This window comes from Ornithodoros turicata, unplaced genomic scaffold, assembly GCF_037126465.1.
Source record: "Ornithodoros turicata isolate Travis unplaced genomic scaffold, ASM3712646v1 Chromosome16, whole genome shotgun sequence".
In the NCBI taxonomy this organism is placed as follows: Eukaryota; Metazoa; Arthropoda; class Arachnida; order Ixodida; family Argasidae; genus Ornithodoros; species Ornithodoros turicata.
The window spans coordinates 323,927-340,528 of NW_026999320.1; the positions used below are offsets into that span (position 1 = coordinate 323,927).

Consider the following 16,602-nt stretch of genomic DNA (forward strand, 5'->3'; position numbering starts at 1 on the left):
ACATTTCGTGGGCGCGTCTGTGGAAATCGTCGGTATTGGAACATATGCGCTTGAGTCGTGTGAACTGCCCAAAAAGGAATATTTCTTTTCTGGACATTGGGGTGATAACTACTAAAATGAAGATACTGGCGTCTATCGGTTGGTTTCTTATAAAGGTCGGTGGCTAGTTTTCCAGACCGAATGGAGACAGTGACATCAAGAAAATTGATTGAAACATTGGAATAGTTGCAGGTGAATTGGATAGTGCTATGCAAGGAGTTGAAGTGTTCAAAGAAAGACAATAAGGAAGAGTTGTCACCTGGCCACACAACAAAAATGTCGTCGATGTATCTCAGGAAAGTGAGCGGCTGTACGGGGAAGGGTTCAAGGGCCCTCTTTTTAAATTGACCCATGAAGAGGTTTGCATAGTTAGGTGACACGCGGGATCCCTGTTGAAAAAAAAGCCAAATAGGTTGTATGCGATCCTATTTATCCTATACAAATTGATGTAGGATCCTTTATGTCCTATTTTGTATCATGTGGGAAAGTTGTGGGATCCTACATGTCCTATATTAATTCACATATAGGTGAGTCATAGGATCCTACATGTCTCATATTAGGCTATGTAGGAGAGTTGTGGTGTCCTACTTGTCCCATATTCGGCAATATAGGAGAGTTGTAGGACACTACATCGCCTATATCCGGCTACGTAGCAGACTTGTAGGATCCTACAAGGCATCAAAAAGGAGCTATGGGAGATCTTACGTGGCCTGTTTGGTTTCATGTGGGGAGGACGTAGGGAATTATTTTGAGATATGGAAGTGATATATTAACACAGCAACAAACATTATTTGATTCCTTCAAAACAGGGGCCCAGAACGAACTAGTCATATTCAATCATGTTTGCCAACGCGCACACATACGGCAGGTTATCAAGTGCGAATTCTATTAGAACCACTGCAAATGAATATATTTTTTTAGGTTGAAAACAACTGAATGGACTGGTTGCATTCATTTATGGAACATGCATAGAGTATGCCCATTACTAGTCGACGAAACATCAAGCATACAATGATGCGTGCATTCCTTTGAGTACTATTTAAGCACAAACTTCGACAACAGTGCGCAACAGGTCGAGGTGGCGGTTGAACCCCATCGAGCGACATTGCGGTGTCGATGGGGTTTTCGGTCTAATTTCTACGACTAAACCGGTTCTATCAGGACGTGGCTTGTTGTGACGGATTCCCCAATCCTTCGCCTTCACGTGCACTCTCACGGCTCGCAGGAAATCCTAAGAGTAGTCGAGATACTTGAAAATTCCAGGCCTCCGTCTGCACTTCCGATACATTCGGAGCTCCGTAACATCCGCCCCGGTGGTCATGTCGACGCCAGAATTTCCGTCCTAGTAGGACTTGAGTCGCTCTACGATCGGTCAAATGGAACCATGAGTCGGTCTTTAGCGGTTCGGGGGTTGTGGGCAGAGACGCGTTCGTAACTCTGTTTTTTTAAGCTTTGATGCCCTTTTTCGGACGGAAGCCCTCGTCGGACAGTTTTCATCTTTCTAGAGTGTACTCGCCTCAACTCGGTGAACGTGGCAAAACTTACTACAGCTGTCAAAGTCTTCTGGTTCTCGAGCTACCGGTTTCCGTGTTTACACTCCTCCCAATACATGGGACTGCCGGCTGTTTTTCCCCTAAAACCGTTTCCATCGCACCTACAGAGTCGTGTTTGACATAGTTTTGAAGCTCTTGACGTGCTCTTTCCAACCGCTTTAATCCCGTAAGCGCGAGACTCTCCGTTCCCCAGATATGGGCTTTGCAGTTGGAGGGTCATGGCACTGGCGCCAGCAAGTCTGGCTGACGCCGCTCGGAGACGCTTCCGTGGGTGCCGTTCCTTTAGTGCCGTAATCTCGCTTACCTAACGTCCAATTTACTGGAAATTTTGCATGCGTGTTCTTCGTTCTTTGCTCTACAACTTTTCAATTCGCACCTTCCGTCTATTTACTACAGGTTATGGCGTTATTCCCGAAATTCCTTAGGCTGACTCTCCTTCTGCGCACCTTCGTCCCTGTTTTTAGGTTTGAACCCTGTGGGAGATCTGAATCACCTATTAATGGATTCGTGCACTCCGAACACCGAACGGCTAGAAACTTGCGGGATCTTTTTATCTCTCTCCATTCTCGAGTGAGGACAAAGATGGCAAAAGCGGCTCGTTATACATGGGGCTGGGGGCATTTTTTTCGATGTCGGTTGTTTGTTGGCGTAGAAATGTGATTGAAGACTTATTTTGACGGGCAAAACGTCCTCTTTCCAATGGCACTGGTCACCCGTACGCGCGACTTTCTGCTTTCTGGATGTAGCGCGAGGAGAGCATGGTGGAGAGAGCCGTTACAGCCAGGTGGCGCCGTTGGAGCTTGGAATTCCTCCAGCTCATTTGGAAGGGAAATCATAGAAGCGTTCGGACGCATGTCCAGAGAGCTCTCGTTCGGGAAGCGTCTTTCGTCGTAGTTTTGGTGGTTTTGGTGCCCCGCAGTGCTGTGACTGTATTTCATGCCTTACTAGTGGTATCTGGACCTGTTTCTGTGTGTGTACCTTGGAAGACCGAAAGCTGTTGGATTTCGTGAATTGAAGGTTAGTTGTGTGCATGTAATGCCATGTTTCGTGCACCTTTTGCTTTGTATTCTTCCTAGCGTGTGGGTTCCTATAACTTTATCCGCTCAGTGCGATTATTACCCTATTGTTACCTATTTCCTTATCCTCCATCTGTAATCTTGTGCTCTTACCCTGTTGGTTAACCTGTATCATCACTTAACATCAGGTTGATATCATGTGTGATGCTTCTGCGGCCCTGCTACAGGGTACCGGTGCTCTAAAGATACAGATCTTCCTTTTTTGGTTATTAATTCATAATAACTCAGCTTGTGTCATGCATATTTTCCCCGAGTGTGGAAGGAATATGACAGAATGTAAATAGTTGCGGATATTATAACTCAACGTGCATTGTTTTCACCCTGTTCAGGTAATGCCTTACTGACACCCTTGCTGTAGCCCCAGTTGTCATAGTTAATTGATCTTACTGCTAACAAACAAAGCCATTGTCTTTGGACCTCAAGTAACAGCATATGTGGGAAGTCTGGTTAACCTGTGCACGAGTTTTGGCATATTTTATGTGACACATAATGTATTATCCCTTGTTAAATCTAGCTTCCTAACTCACTTTATTGTTTCAGATGCCTACAAGAAATATATCTTAGAGCTGTCATCTAGCATGATCTGTAAAGGTGTTGAAGACGCTGTACATCAGGCAAGAGTGTGATTGTTCAACAGACATGTCACAGGGATGATGAACGATATCAATAAAAAATAAAAAATAGAAGCTGCATGATTTGTTATTTCCTAATATACACAGCACAATAGGGTGCACAAATTATACGGGATCACAACGAGAGCCTTGAACCTATTTGCATGTAGGACCCAACGTAGGTCCCACAATCAAATAGGATCCTGTTAATATGTAGGATCGCATTTGCATGTAGGTCCCACAACCAAATAGGATCCTGTTTATATGTAGGATCGCATTTGCATGTAGGACCCACAATTAAACAGGATCCTATTTGTATGTAGGTTCCTTCATCATGTAGGACCTGGTGTCATAATACCATATGGAGTCAAGTAGGAATTTCCAATAGGGATCCCATCGCTGCGCCATCAGTTGAGTCCACCATCCCCTCCAGAACCACATCTGCTCTAAGTGCGCGTAGACAACGCACCAAGAAACTTCGGAACGTCACTAGGAGGTATAATACCAGGAGGTATAATACCAGGAGCTCTCGGTGACTGGACATGGACAATAACAGGTCTGCTTCCTTCCTCAAAGCACGTAAATTAATCGATAAGAAAGCTAGATTTGTGTCTCATCTTCATTAGTATTCCGACTGCATAGCACAGAATATTGTTCCCAAAGGTTTGCTTGTTCATGCGTCCCCAGCATTTACATTCCACTCTCCTCGAAGCTCTAGAAGATGGTCTAGCTCATTAAAGCATGCATCCATAGAATTGTTAAAAATTTTGCGTACTGAGAGTTCGTACCGAATTAAGGACATTGACAACCAACTACGCAACTAGCACTAACACTACGGCCCAACGAAGTGACGGAACTAAGAATCTTTGCGTCTGATAAGCTCTCAAAACTACAATCTGTAAAATCCAAGAAAGCTAAACGTGACAAGCTAGACCTCACAACCGTTAATGATCTCAATATCTGCGATATTTTAGTTGATATTACATATCCCACGGCATGCTCAAATGACATAGTTTTTAATTTGTCCAGTGCCACGCTAAATCAAGCTGATATTAGTGTTTTGTCTAAGGGTCTTAGCTTTGTCCCCACCCCACCTTCTGTTGATGAGTTCGACATACTGAATGATTTACAAAGCTTAGGTAGGAGGATGCATTTGCAGACATTTTTTCATGGCAGTGCAATTACCAACACGAACCCTTTTAAGAAGCCCTCCATTTGGACCCCTGACGCATCACAAACTAGTCCCATGATCGACAACTACATCAAGGCGGTCTATAACGATATCAATAAGCTAGTCGGCGAGTCAGTTAACGTTAAAAATCCTAACTTATCCAAAGCTGAGAGGATTGCTTTACGTAATCTTAAAACACGGGATGACATAGTAATCAGGCCTGCGGATAAAGGAGGGGGAATTGTGGTCATGGACATTTCCGACTATATTAATGAGGCCAATAAACATCTCAACGACACTACTTTCTACAGGGTTCTTGATAATGATCCTACACCCTTGTTTTGTCAGATAATCAACAAAAAGATTTCCGCACTCGCTAATGACAATTTAATACCACGCCATATAGCAGAATTCATCAAGCCTAAAAACGTTAATCCTGGTTCATTTTATCTCCTTATAAAAGTCCACAAGGAAAATAACCCTGGCAGACCTATCATATCAGGCATTCACACACCAACAGAAAAGATTTCCCTTCTGATAGACCATTGTATAAAACATGTACCTCCACTACTTCCTTCATACGTCAAAGACACAAATGATTTTCTCCTTAAAATTAATTCTATCAACAACCAGTTCTCAGATCTGACCAATATCACACTGGTAACCATGGACGTAAAATCACTGTATACTAACATCCCCCACGGGCCTGAATGCAGTGGAATCCTTTCTCCTTTCTTTTCCCTCCGACATCCTCCACACTTCTGCGGTCATCCCACTACTTGAATTGGTCCTAAAGCATAATAACTTTGAGTTTAATGGCAGACATTTTGTCCAAGTACATGGCGCAGCGATGGGATCCCGCGTGTCACCTAACTATGCAAACCTCTTCATGGGTCATTTTGAAAAGAGGGCCCTTGAATCCTTCCCCGTACAGCCGCTCATTTTCCTGAGATACATCGACTACATTTTTGTAGTGTGGCCAGGTGACAACTCTTCCTTATTGTCTTTCTTTGAACACTTCAACTCCTTGCACAGCACTATCCAATTCACCTGCAACTGTTCCAATGTTTCAATCAATTTTCTTGATGTCACTGTCTCCATTCGGTCTGGAAAACTAGTCACCGACCTTTATAAGAAACCAACCGATAGACGCCAGTATCTTCATTTTAGTAGTCATCACCCCAATGTCCAGAAAAGAAATATTCCTTTTGGGCAGTTCACACGACTCAAGCGCATATGTTCCAATACCGACGATTTCCACAGACGCGCCCACGAAATGTCTGCTGATTTCAGGAAGCGTAACTATCCCAGCAATCTAATTGAAAATGCTTTCACCAAATCATGCTCGCTGGACAGAGAGTTACTTCTTTCCAGCCAACCTAACGAGGAACACAGAAATATGACTTTCGTGACCACCTACAACAAAGCCCTTCGTAACACGAAAACTATTTTCCAGCGCCATCTTAACATTCTACACAGTGACGAAAAATTGAAAGAACTATTTCCTTCTGCCCCCATTGTTACATTCCGCAGGTCAAGGAATATCCGGAATATCCTTACTTCTTCGCGTTTGCGCCGTACTACAACACCTGGTTCGGGTCCCTGCAACGGCACACGCTGCCAAATTTGTAATCTTATTTCTACCTGCACCTCGGTCTCCAGTACCATAAACAACTACACCTTTCAAATTAAACAATCTTTGCACTGTAACTCCTTTAACATTTGTTATCTAATAACATGTATGAAATGCAATGTTCAGTACATTGGTGAAACCTCCAACACCATGCGTCAGAGGTTTTACGGTCATAAATCCGACATTGTCAATCATCGCCCCACTCCCGTTGCTATACATTTTAATCATCCCGGGCACGACATGGATACACACCTGTCCATTGCAATTCTGGAATCTGGCTACACCACCGATTGCAAACGCAAAAATCGCGAGTCCTTCTTCATTTCTAAATTTTCTTCTTTAAAACCACGGGGACTAAACGTTCATGGCAGTCCTCTGCAGTTGTTCAACCCATCATCCAGCTAAGCTACTCCATTTACCTTCTGTTCTTAGCATTCTTAGCTCCATTTTCCCTGCAGCCCATAAGGTCACCCGTACCTTCCCACGCAGTTCAACAAAACCTGTGTTCCCCTCGTACACGGCTGGACATCCGCCTGTGCCCCCGTTTTTTCACCACCAAATCTTTTGAACCCCAATTCTCCGAATGTCTCATTTACCCATACACCTTCTCTTTCCTGATTCTTATGTGACGGTTGCTCACGTGATGCATTGTATTACTGTCTGGTTGTTTTGTGTTTACTTAGTTCTGGAAACCTGTTTTATTGTATCTGTTCACTTGGTATATATACTCGTGTCGCACTTAGTTGTGTAAGCTGAAGAAGTGCAGTCTCTTGCACGAAAGTTCTTGTTCGAATAAATATTAGTTGCTCCTAACCGTTTTTCATGTTACGTGTGTGATTCCCTCTTAGCGGGCTCCTTGACAGTGTTTTATTTTTTTTCCCTTTTCGACGTATAAGTTTTGGGAGTTAGAAAGTCTAGGCATCACGGGCGACGCCTCCAGCAAGACAGATCACGACACGGCGGTTTCGGAGGAATTTGAGCGCAACATTCGGATGACGGACGGCCGCGATAAAGTAGCTTTGCCCTGGAAAGCACACATGTCAGCCCTAGAGAACAACTATGAGATAGCGAAGGACGGACTATGGAGCCTAGTCAGACGGCTAGATAGAGACGGATTCAGGGCGCAGTACGACGAAGCGATCAGAAGCTACATCAATAAGGGGCATGCAGAAAAGGTGGCTGAAGACGATAATAGCTTCAACACTCGGTACTACATGCCTCACAGGGCCGTAATAAGAAACACTTCAGAAACTACGAAAGTCCGGATAGTTTTTGATGCGTCGTCCCATAGCAAAGGGATGACGTCCCTGAATGATCATCTGGAGAAAGGGCCGAAGATGAACGCCGACCTGGTAGGCGTTCTATTGCGGTTTAGAAGACACAAGATTGCGTTAACGGCAGACATCGAGAAGGCCTTTTTACAGGTAGAAATTCGTAAGAACGACAGGGATGCACTGAGGTTTTCGTGGCTTTCCGAAACTCCAATCCCAAAATTCGCGGTCACCCCCCCGCCGTCGCACTCTACCCCCCCCCCCCCCCCCGCCGTCACTATACCCAGCCGCTATGCGGGAAGTGGCCTTGCAGGATGTGAATTCAATGGGAGACAGCGTTTATGCCAATTAACAGCAAAACAGAATATAATTTTTAAGATGTCATCGCCTAATAGAGAAGAACACCATGTAAAGAACCCCTGGAGACATGAAAGGCGGCAGCAGAATATAAGCCTAGTGCGCCCTGGCCAAATGAATTTTAATGCATTGCGCCTATGGGGATTCCGTCGATTTTTGCACATCGCCCATGTTCAGACTACAATTTTTTGACAAAGGCAGTCAAATTCTGGAAATGTCATCGCCTATTTTGGTTCAGTACGTCCTCCAGGCCACATACCAACCACGGCACGATGTGTGAGTGTTAATCCTGATGCACCCAGGGCCTTCAAAGTTGCGACTCAGACAGGGTTCCCCTCCTAGGCGCTCGACGGACTAAGTCCCAGTATTATCGTAATACGCATGCGCTGAGACTGTACGGCCCGTCTGCAGGAGTTCGAAACGAGAACGGTCAGTTTTTTCAGAACTCGAAGTGGCTGACAGAACAGACACTTTATTTTGAGTGAGTAATATACAAATGATACCGTTTTGTATTTTATATCGCTTTTATATTAAAATATACAACTTGATAAAACTGTCCATTTCGAGTGCCGTTTTGGAAGTGATCTTGTGAAACGCGACCTTTCAGGGTGCAACAGGAGGACAAGGTACGGGGTTCAAACCCCGTGATCTTACTTTCACATATACATACACATATGCATTACATTACATAATCAGCTTAGAATATCTTTATTATGATCGTTATATCAAATGATATTAAGCCCCGAACTTGATGAAATTCCCCATTTGGCCTTTTTGAAAGCGATTTTGTCAAACGCGACCTCTCAGGGAGCAACAGGGGAACAACGTACGGGGTTTAAACACCGTGACCTTACTTTTCACATATACATATTACAAAATTAGCTTAGGACATCTTTAATATTATTTTTATATCAAATGATATTAAGCCCCGAAGTTGACGAAATTGGCCATTTCGAGTGCCGGTTTGGAAACCATTTTGTCAAACGCGACCTCTCAGGGTGCAAGAGGGGAACAACGTACGAGGTTTAAACACCGTGATCTTACTTTCACATATACATATTACAAAATTAGCTTAGGACATCTTTAATATTATTTTTATATCAAATGATATTAAGCCCCGAAGTTGACGAAATTGGCCATTTGGCCATTTCGAGTGCCGGTTTGGAAGCCATTTTGTCAAACGCGACCTCTCAGGGTGCAAGAGGGGAACAACGTACGAGGTTTAAACACCGTGATCTTACTTTCACATATACATATTACAAAATTAGCTTAGGACATCTTTAATATTATTTTTATATCAAATGATATTAAGCCCCGAAGTTGACGAAATTGGCCATTTCGAGTGCCGGTTTGGAAACCATTTTGTCAAACGCGACCTCTCAGGGTGCAAGAGGGGAGCAACGTACGAGGTTTAAACACCGTGATCTTACTTTCACATATACATATTACAAAATTAGCTTAGGACATCTTTAATATTATTTTTATATCAAATGATATTAAGCCCCGAAATTGACGAAATTGTCCACTTGGCCATTTCGAGTGCCGCTTTGGAAACGATTTTATCAAACGCGACCTCTCAGAGTGCGACAGGGGAACAACGTACGGGGTTTAAACACCGTGATCTTACTTTCACGTATACATATTACAAAATTAGCTTAGGACATCTGTAATATTATTTTTATATCAAATGATATTAAGCCCCGAAATTGAAGAAATTGGCCATTTCGAGTGCCGGTTTGGAAACCATTTTGTCAAACGCGACCTCTCAGGGTGCAAGAGGGGAGCAACGTACGAGGTTTAAACACCGTGATCTTACTTTCACATATACATATTACAAAATTAGCTTAGCACATCTTTAATATTATTTTGATATCAAATCATATTAAGCCCCGAAGTTGACGAAATTGGCCATTTGGCCATTTCGAGTGCTGGTTTGGAAGCCATTTTGTCAAACCCGACCTCTCAGGGTGCAACAGGGGAACAAGACACGGGGTTCAAACCCCGTGATCTTACTTTCACATTTACATATTACAAAATTAGCTCAGGACATCTTTAATGTTATTGTTATATCAAATGATATTAAGTCCCGACGTTGATGAAATAGGCCATTTGGCCATTGCGAGTGCCATTTTTGGATGCGATTTTTAAAACGCGCCCTGTCAGGGTGCAATAGGGGGAGCAAGATACGGGGTTCAAATCCCGTGATCTTACTTTCACATATACATACTACAAAATCAGCTTAGGACGCTTTCTGCATAGGGAGTGTCGTTTCGGAAGCAGTTTCTTCAAACGGGACCTCTCCAAGTAGGGCCTGGCACCAGGATTAAAGGGGCTTCGCACGTTTTAAAGGGCTCGATCTGCTGCCGAACGTTGCGGTAGCCTATGTTACAATCTCAGTACAAGCCGTTCATAGTATATTTTTGGCACCATGATACATATCATTGGAGTCATTGTAAAGGGCCCTGCTGCCGCCTTTTCCAAATTTTGCGGTGGTTTCCGATGCAATCACAGGAGATGGGCAGAACTTAAGCCGTTGCGTCTTTATATGTGTGTAAAATGTCTGCCACCATGATTAAAGGGGTTTTTGTCCGTTTTAAAGGGCTCTGGTGTATAGCCTTTTATGGAGTTTGCGGCCGCATCCGTTATAATTCCAGTAGAATGGCAATAGCATAGGCCGTTGCGTATACTTATATGACTTTGGAACTATGATACAAGGGGTATCGACCGTTTTAAAGGGCTCTGCTGCCGCATTTTCCGTATTTTCCGGTAGTCTCTGTTACAATCCCAGTAGAAGGGCATTGCACAAGTCATTGATGACATGTCACCGGCAGCTTGATAAAGGGGTCTCGCCCGTTCTGAAGGGCTATGCTTCATCCTTTTCCGATATTTGCGGTCGCCTGTGTTATGATCTCGGTAGAATGACATAGTATAAGTTGTTGATATGTCTTTGACAACATGACCCAAGGGTTTTTTCTCGTTTAAGAGGGCTCTGCTGCCACGTTTTCCGAATTTGGCGATCGCCTGTGTTATAACTCCAGCAGAATAGCATTGCACAAGCCACTGATAACTTTCTTTCTTTCGCTCCATGATACAGGGAGTTTCGCCCGTTTTAAAAGGCCTTGCTGCCGCCGTATCCAAATCATGCGGTCTCCTCTTGTGCAATCTCAGTATAAAGGCATAGCATAAGCCGTCATTAATATGCCTTTGGTACCATGATACAAGGGATTTCGTACGTTTTAAAGGACTCTGCTGCTGCCATTTCCGAATTTTGTGGGTGGTCCCTTCTGTTGCGATCCCTGTAGAAGAGCATCATAAGCCGTTGATAATATCTATTCGGAACCATGATTAAAGAGGTTTCGCACGTTCTAAAGGGCTCTGCTGCGGTCTTTGACGGATTTTGCGGTCGCCTCCGTTACAATCCCAGTGAGAAGGGCAATAGCATAAGCCGTCTCGAATATTCCTTTGGCACCATGATATAAAGGGTTTTGTCCGTTTTACAGGGCTCTGCCGGCGCCTTTTCCAAATTTTGCGGTCACCACTGTTAACATCCTAGTACAATATCCCAGGGCCTAGTATAAGTAGTTGATAATGGCTTCGCTATGCAGAATACACCAGTGACTCTTTGTGGTGTATTCCCTGGTTGCCCCTGCCATCATCGGGGTTGCAGAAAGCTTACTCTTTCCTTTTCTCAAAGAAGTTGGCAAGTGATGCAATGTATCACAAGGATACTTTGGGTCATTTCTTGCAGGTCGACGTGTAAGCGAATCATGGACTTCTTTATGCGTGCTGCACTTCGAGAAAAATTTGTTGATTACCATGAACAGTGAAATTCAAACGGCTTCGTAACGGATATGCTCTCAAGCGGTGAACCACCCCAGGCCATAGTTATGATTTATTTGTTGTTGTCGTTGTAACCGATATGTATTTTCATCTATGATGTCTTTTCCTCAGACTTTAGCACCAGTGCTCGTAGGTGTCTGTTGCCGCGTGTAAATGTTCGGACTGCCGGCGATTTGCTGTGCAAGTTCACTTTTGTGCCCCGTATCTTGGCAAGTTTTTTTTTCCTTGCCATATCGTCGCGGCTCTGTTATGCTGAATTCAAACGGAAGGTATCAGCCTTTGGTCCGTTGTGCAACTCGTATCAGCAGGAGGAACGACAATTTCTTCTTTGTCATTGTTGTTGCGGCTGGCACTATCACCAATGCGCATAGAAGCCAAGATGCGGTACCCGGCGTGATAAGATGTCTGCGTGATTTCGAGTGGAGAGAACCATAGGGTGGTATATCTATATGGATACATATCTATGCGTATATGCATTGGTGGCCAAGGTGTATCGGGAAATCTCATGAATTACAGGGGAGTGGTTGGACAAATTCAGGGGGAGTTTACACCTTCCTGGGGGGTGGGGGTAATGACCCTGGAAAGGACCGCAATTATAGCAAAGTACCTTAGCGTAAACAGCTGGGCGGTATAGTTATTAGACATTCGCATATACAATTCGTCAATGAAAAACTTCACTTGACACACCAACAGAAACAAATGAGCTTCTTTAAAAAATGAGACATTGAAAATTTGAAAGGCGTTGCAAGTTCTTCGTACATAGTTCTTCACGAACGATTATCCCAACGTTCAGGAGCACTGAAATTGTCGGTTTACACACTGTATTGCAGATTTTGCTTGCATTTTCAACGTGAACAAGAAAAAGAAAATCGGAGAAAGAGAAATAATTAAAAATATTCACACAATGACCCTCGAACATAACTACTCAATCTTTTTTTTCTTTTTTTTCTCTGTGCCTCTCTGTGCTCAGTATACAGTTTTTCGCGCATGATATCCGGAGAGGCTGCTGCTATGCTGTAAGCCCATAAACTTAGTGTAATAATTAAGATGATGTCATTCTCTGCACTTGTCTCCACTATTACTTCTCAATTATCATATATTACTTACAGTGTAGTTTATCAAAATGCATGTTCAGACCAGATCGCTAATCGCTGTAACTACTAGTGGAGGTTCATGAGTCATAAGAACTGCTCGAATGTGAATGTCCTTCCTAACATCGACAGGAGCAGCACTACATCGAGCAAGGGTAAAAACAATGCCTGAAAACCTGGTTTCATTCCGAATTCTTCATTATTGGTGTGCGTGTGTATGGGGGGGGGGGGGCAGCTTTATTCTACTTAGTGGTCAAGAGCCCTCGGGACACAGAATAGCTGACTGCAAGCCATGCACATGCAGCCCGCGTGTGTGAGAGCCCCGATTGCCCTGATCTGAGCATTGCTTCATCTTAAGCGAGAAATAAATAATGTACTCGAGGGCGCGTAGCACTTGTTTAGCGTTATCTCCAAATCTGGTATTTAGTTCCGCTCCAAAATATCTGGTCCAAAGAAATCGCGTTTGATCAAATTATTGCCACTCGCATCGCCACAGCACTCGCAGACGCGTCCATATCTTCCATTTCATTGCGTAATAACTCTGGATATAAACGTGATATCGAAGATGTCATCACTTAATTACATAGTCTGTATATCCATGCTTAATAGCTATGAGTCCGCGGCCCATACATGGTACCCTTGCCAGAGCCTGGGAAGTAGCGTTTGGTCAAATCATTCATTTTCAAGCGACCAAAGAACAAACAGGAGACAAGATCAGACAGAAGTCGCTCTGTCGTTGTTTCGTGTTTGTTCTTTGGTCGCTTGTAGATTTACACCAACCAGCCCAATCTATATACTTCAGACATTTTGCCAAATCGTCGCCCAAGCGGCACTCACTGGCACCAATTTGTCAGTTTTCTCTATTTTAGCTCGTAATAACTCTTGATACCAATTTGATACTGACGGTATCATCATAAAATTACGTAGTCCTTGTATCGTCTGCGGGCCGTAGCTGCTGTCCTTGCTGCACTCTTAGAATTCGCATTTAGTGAATTTGTCGTCCAGAAGGCTATCACAGGCGCCAACCTGCCAATTTCATCCGGCAATCTCCCGATATCTGGAAAGTCCCATGCTCGTTCCCACAGTTATACATCACGTCTTATTCTTGATCTTACGCGAATGCTCCCGGGCGTGTTATCGGTGTTGTTATAAAGTCGGGGCGTGGAAAGGGAATTGTTCGCCTCAGATATGTCCTCCTCTCCCTGCCCAGATCTGTTTCTCCTCACGTACCCACGCACCACCCTGTAAACTTAGCTTCCTTGCGTAGTCCACTGCTATCAGGTCAAGCCGGGTTTCAGAGGGGGTGTCCCTGAATGCTGCTCTTGCAAGACCGAATGGACAATGCCCAGACGTGGAATGCTGGAGGATGAAGCGAGTGCCATTCGGGACCACAGCAAGCCCCTTTCTTTTGGGTGCTACACTGCAGCACCACTTCAAAGGCATTTTGACATCTGACAGGGAGCTGGCCAGCTTACTATTGGAGTCGTTCTACGTGGACGACCTCCTTACTGGTGCCCCCACAGTGAAAGAAGCCCTGGAGATCGTCCAGAAATATCAGGACGTGCTGAGACAAGCGGGCATGAATCTGACAAAATGGACATCTAACGCCGAAGATTTACAATCAATGTTCGATCGTAAGAGCGGTACCTTAATCACCGAAAAGGAAAAGCTTTTGCTGAACCGGCTCAAAGTAAGGTTCTGGGAATGGTGTGGACCCGAAGCGATGATCAACTGAGGTTTTCCGCAAATCAACTGCTAAATGTCATCGCTGGCATGCAAGAAACTAGGAGGTCCGTGCTGCAGGCCTCGGCAAGAGGGCTTTCTTTCGGGCTTTCTTTCCGCTAGGCTTTCTTTCACTGTATACCATTCGCGTCAAGCTCCTGTTTCAGGAGCTGTGGAAGACAAGGTTGGATTGGGACGACCCAAACTCTTGGCGCTTATGGTGTTCCGAGCTGCCGAAGCTGTGTAACGTCGCTGTGGACCGGTGCGTGCTGCCGAAGGCAGGTACACGATACTGCTGCGAGCTTCACATATTCACGGACGCATCGCCGCACGTGTATGGTGCATGTGCATATCTGTGAACTGTGAGCGACACGGAAGAAACTAAGGTGCGGCTGGTCTTCGCTAAGTCACGTGTCGCCCCGCTTAAACAGCTCACCCTTCCCCGCCTGGAGTTGATGGGAGCTTTGATAGGTGTACGCATTTCTAAACTGCTACCGTCATCGTTGCAAGTGACCAAGTGTAACATCTACTTCTGGACTGACTCCACGGTCACGCTGAACTGGATCAGAGGCGACGCGAACAGATGGAAGCCCTTCGTTCGCAACAGAGTTATTGAAGTTCAAGAAGGCTGCAACAAGTCTCAGTGGAGGCACTGTCCAGGGAGCGCCAATCCGGCAGACTTGCTAACGAGAGGATTGCCCGTCACAGCATTAATGGGGGACAAACAGTGGTTCGAGGGTCCGCCATGGCTTTCTAAAAGTGAGGAATTTTGGCCAATATGTACTGAAAGTGGCTGTGGTGACCTCAGCCACATCGAAGAAGAAAGGAAACGTGGAGCTATACTGACGACGTACGTCGAAACAACTGTTCCTGCACTGCTTGATGTCGGAAAGTACAGCGATTATCAACGCATAATACTGTCACGAAGCGAAATGGGTCGTCGAGTCGTCGAATAAACAGCGAACGGTTTATTAGACTACTTGGTAGCAAAACACAAGAGTGATAGCTCTCTTAACACAACTGAGTCCAAAGAATGAATGCTCCAGCTTGGAGTGCACAAGCATTTAAGCGTCGCGCCGAAAAGTCTAGAAACAGCCCGTGCGTTTGCCAGAGAGCAGGCGATGTGTCTGGAAGCTTCTTGCTTCTTCTTCAGCATGCGCCGGGATGAGATGTACCGTTTCGTGCCTGCCCTGGAAGTTTCGCGATGATGATTCATGGCGATACGGATCACAGCGTGGATACTGAGATTCATAGAGAACAGCCGTGCGACGTCGAAGGTTACGGGCCCGCTGACAGCTATGGAAGTTGAGAAGGCTGAGATGTTCTGAATTCGGCGGGCGCAAAATGAATCATATCCGGAGGAGTTCCTCGCTCTGCGACAGAGAAGAGAGATCGCACAGAGATCAAAGATTGCACGATTACGACCGTACCTAGACGAAAAGGATGATGATTCTATCGGGAAGACTTCAGTACTCGGATAACCCCGAAGAGGTGAAGCATCCTATACTGATGGCCAAAGAGCACCCACTATCAGCACTACTGGTCGACAGCGTCCATCGACGCGCCCTACACAGCGGAGTCCAGAAACATTGACGATACTGAGAGAGCGGTGGTGGATAACTCAAGCGAGGCAGCTAGTCAAATCTACCCTCTACCGCTGCAAGGTATGCAGGAGACTCCGTGCGACTAAGGCAACAGCCCCTATAGCTCCATTGCCCGTTGAGCGCCTCAACCCAACTCACCCTTTCGACACCACCGGCATCGACTTTGCTTGGCCTGTGTATCTCAAGACTAGTTCGGGTTCGACGAAAGCGTACATTGCGCTTGCGCCACAACAAGAGCTGTGCACCTCGAACTAGTTACAGACTTGACAACCAAGTCTTTTGTCATGGCCTTTCGGAGATTTATTTCAAGACGCGTGGCACCTTCTACTATTTACAGTGATAACGCGCTCACTTTCAAGAAGGCGGCCCAGGACATCAAACAATTATGGACTGTTGTTAGAAGTACGGATGTACAAGACTTCGCCGCAAAGAATCGCATCAGCTGGAAATTCATTGTCGAAAGAGCTGTCTGGTGGGGCGGTATGTGGGAAAGGCTGGTGCGATCGGTGAAAACTTGCTTGAGAAGAGTACTCGGACGTCAATGTTTGACATCCGAAGAAATGACTACATTACTTCACGAAGTGGAAGCAGTGGTCAATTCACGACCACTTACCTATCTACACTCTACGCCTGA

General features: G+C 45.0%; 1 protein-coding gene and 1 long non-coding RNA gene across 2 annotated transcripts in view; one reads left to right on the top strand and one right to left on the bottom strand.

Moving 5' to 3' along the window:
* Nucleotides 1-16,602, bottom strand: part of LOC135372645 (sperm-specific sodium:proton exchanger-like) — a 261,452-nt gene that overhangs the window by 183,587 nt on the left and 61,263 nt on the right. The gene's annotated exons all lie outside the window — the stretch shown is intronic.
* Nucleotides 2,291-3,354, top strand: LOC135372617 (uncharacterized). Its single transcript, XR_010416031.1, has 2 exons — nucleotides 2,291-2,609; nucleotides 3,209-3,354. It is a non-coding gene; the product is annotated as an uncharacterized LOC135372617 (long non-coding RNA).